The 3,969-nt window shown below is 41.7% G+C and overlaps 1 pseudogene; it reads right to left on the reverse strand.

Annotated features, from left to right (window-relative positions):
- Positions 1 to 391: 391 nt before the first annotated feature.
- LOC118669440 lies at positions 392 to 3,491 on the reverse strand (annotated as a pseudogene).
- Positions 3,492 to 3,969: the final 478 nt, after the last annotated feature.

Genomic DNA, 3,969 nt, shown 5'->3' on the forward strand with positions numbered 1-3,969 from the left:
GCATGGATAGTAGAGATTTTTTAAAATCATGGGATGTATTAGAGATAGTTGATTGGCACTCAGCAGTCAGTTCTACCTTCTTCAAGTGTTGTCTTTCTGACTACAGCAGCTGGAAAGCTGAAAACTATATTTCAGGATAATATTAGAAAGTATATTAAATTAGTTAATATATTAAAATAAATAAATTAATAAAACATATTAAAATCAACAGATTTTTTGGTGCCAATTTTTAATACAGTTTTACTTAAGGCATTGCATTCCCCACTTACAGCACAGTGCTTATAAGGAGTGCTTTATTATTCTGTACACATAGCCCACAGTCAAGTACAGTATCAGGAATCTGATTTACTATATTTACCTGTTATTTACCAGAACAGCTCAGCTTTAAAACTGCCATGGAATTTGCTACAAATTTATTGTGTGGAGCAATAAAAAAAGCTAAACCTGTGCTCAGGTTGGCGTAGTCAGCCTCTTCGATGGTGGCCCAGCGGAGGCACCACCAGATGGAGGAGCTCCGCCCGCGGGGAAGCCTGGAGGCATTCCCCCTGGCATGCCTCCTGCTCGCACTCTGCTCCGAGCGGCTTGGTCCTGATGGGGGTGCAGACTTTCTCCGGCTCTTGCTGCAGATGTGCAGCTTCTTCCTTCCCTGCAGTCTGGTTCTCGTCAAGCCAGTTGATAATTTCATTACACTTGTCAAGAGTCTTCCGTCTGGCCTCATCGTTGATCTTGCCTTGAAGTGTTTCATCTTCAACAGCTGCTTTCATGTCGAATATAGAGGATTAAGTGGATTCTTGGAAGACACTTGGCCCCGCTGCTTCTCATCTTCGGCTTTGTACTTTTCAACTTCCTGGACCCTACGCTTGATGTCTTCCTTATGGAGGAACCTTATGATTTAAATAGGTTCCGAAAAGGCATTTAGCAAACCTGAACGCCCATTTGTGATAACAAACTAGGAATCAAAGGGGCCTTCTTAACTTGATAAAAAGATATCTACCAAAGCTGACAGCAAACGTCATTCTCAGTGGTTAAGTTTTAGAAGCGTTTCCACTAAAGTCAGGAGCAGGACAAGGCCGTGTGATTATTACTAGTATACAGCACTGTGCCGGCGGTCCCAGTCACACAGTATTACCAGAAAATCTACAAAGTAGTAGAACTATAACATGGGTATTTTCGAGGTGGCTGCATTCAAGCTCAATATTTAAAAAAAGCAATACCGTTTCTTTGCATGAGAAGTAACCAATTAGAACACATGTAGAAACATAAGAGAGAATGTGGAAACAGTCACCATTAACATTAGCAAGATAAATAAGATACTTAGACATGAAATGCAAACTCCTATTAAAAAACAATATGAGTTCTTTTAAAGGACGTGTAAGAATAACTGAATAAATCATGTTTATGGAAGGGAAGACTCTAGTAATCTTGAAATAGCAACTCTGCCCAAATTGATCTATAAATTCAAGGTGACCCTCACAAAAATTCCCAATAGATTTTTTTGTGGCCCTTTGACAGATAGTTCTTAAATTCATATAGAAGATTAATGTCTAGCGTAATTTAAATGTGGATATGGTGCAGGAATAAGCAAGCAGATGAGTGGACCAGAACGGAGAGACCATAAACAGAGAACCCAGGTAGTCTGAGATCGGTATATGATGGGTGTGGTCTCACTAATCAGTGGTAAAGTGTGAGTGTTTAATAAATGGTAGTAGACCCTGACTGGTTTGGCTCAGTGGATAGAGCGTTAGCCTGCGGACCGAAAGGTCCCAGGTTCGATTCCAGTCAAGGGCATGTACCTTGGTTGAGGGCACATCCCCAGTAGGAGGTATGCAGGAGGCAGCTGATCGATGTTTCTAACTCTCTATCCCTCTCCCTTCCTTTCTGTAAAAAAATCAATAAAATACATTTAAAAAAAGAAAATAAATGTTAACTTTCATTATCTTTATAAAAATAAATAAATAAATAAATAAATAAATAGTAGTAGGAAAATTGGTTCTCTGTAAAAAGTTAAAAAAAAAAATTTCCATTCCATACCACACACAAAAAGTAAATTCCAGATGATTTCAAGATCTGAGCACGAAAACAAAACTTTAAAACTATTCAAAAGAAAGGCGTTTTCTTTTAAAAATACAGAAAAGGATATAGGTAACATCTAAATGTAAAGCCTGTAAAACAAAAAAAAAGTTTCTGCCCAGAGTTCCCAGAGCACAGGAAAGCCTTTGTCTGTCTTCTTTGGGCAAGTATTGTCCCTGGTGCCAGGTGTGAGAAATTCCTTTCCCATTTCTCCGAGTAGCTCTGGGATCCTAGCACTAGCAGGACTCTTGAGGGTCTGTCCCTCTTCTGCCCCAGGTCCCATGGGAACCCTTCCCCCTATTTCCCATCTCTGTGCGCACGTCTGCAGCCTGTTGGCATCGAGTGAGGCCCCTCACTGGCAGAGCAGAAGGGGTAGCCCTGCTACCAACTGTGGTGGTCCAGGGCCATTTCAGAATTAATCCCCAGGTTCCATGTGTCAAAAATCCCCCGCGCTTTAAATTGCCACGGGGCTTCCTTTGGAAGCAGATGCTACGTTTCTCGGCCTCCTTTTCTGTGTTCTTTGTCCCTAAAGGATTGACTTCTGCTGGAAGATTGTTTATTTAAGTTGGAAGGTCATAATAATTATCAAAGCCATTCTGAGTCTTTTGTGATGTTGTGTGTCTCAAAAACTCATGGTAGAACTTATTTTCTTGGGTGGCAGAAGCAAATCCCAGTTCCCTGGCTTTTCCTGGGGTGGAGATGGACCCTCCAAGACTGGGCTGAGCAAAAGGAAGGCTGCCAGAATGATGCAGGCAGCCATGGCAAAGAGCACTGATCGCAGAGCCCAAGTCCAAGAGCTATTGTCTTGTCTTCATTTTAAAGACAAAATCTGCCTGTTAGAGGTGTCCTGAGAACTAAATGATGAAATATGCATGCGAGTGAACCGTAGGTGCTAAAAGGGCCGTACAAATGCAAGGCTTTCTAACACCCAGCACTGTTGGTCATGTCTTCTTCTTCATCTTTTTTAAAAATATGTTTTTATTGGTGTTTTGGAGAGAGAGGAAGAGAGAGGAATAGAAAGATAGAAACATCGATCTCTCAATCGGCTGCCTCCTGCATGCGTAGGGTTTGGTTGGTCAAGGGTTCATTGTCACCTCTTCACACTGCTTGGACCTTGCTTCTTTTCATTGAACAGTATATTCTGGCAACCAACCCATACCAGCCATTAGAGTTTTTCCTCCTTGCTTTTCATGGCTGCCCAGTACTCCACTGTGTGATTGTGCTTTAGTGTACTCAACCAGTTCCCTAAACAATGGGCATTTGGGTTCCTTTAAATTTCATGTTATCACAAACAATGCCTCAGTGAAAGCCCTTGTGTAAATGTCATTTTGAATGGTTACAGAATGTGCTCACCTGTCCATCAGTTTCCAAAGCAGTTGCTTTTCCACCAATCCTCCTGCTTTTGGCTCCACCTTCACCATTATTACCCACAGTACCTGCTCTGCCAATTCCTGACCTTGGGGTGCACTGTAATAGGGATGCCTGTTTGTTTGTTTTTCTGCCTGCTGGCTTGTAGTTCGGTTTCTTTTTGTTGTTGTTGTTGTTAATCCTCACCTGAGGATATTTTACCATTGATTGGACTTTTCTTTTTTTTTTTTTAATGTAAAAGAGAAATAAAATTCTCCAGGTACCGCCTGGCTGGCATGGCTCAGTGGTTGAGTGTCAACCTATGTCCCAGAAGGTCATGGTTCGATTCCAGGTCAGGGCACATGCCCACGTTGTGGGCTTGATCCCTGTTGGGGGGCATGCAGGAGGCAGCCAATCAATGATTCTCTTTCATAGATGTTTCTATCTTTCTTTCCCTCTCCCTTCCTCTTTGAAATCAATAAAATATATATTTTTAAAAATTCTTCTGGTACCCTTCGCCCTCCTACCCCCCCCCTCATTTTATAATAATCA

This window comes from Myotis myotis, unplaced genomic scaffold (genome assembly GCF_014108235.1).
Source record: "Myotis myotis isolate mMyoMyo1 unplaced genomic scaffold, mMyoMyo1.p scaffold_m19_p_14, whole genome shotgun sequence".
Classification (NCBI taxonomy): domain Eukaryota; kingdom Metazoa; phylum Chordata; class Mammalia; order Chiroptera; family Vespertilionidae; genus Myotis; species Myotis myotis.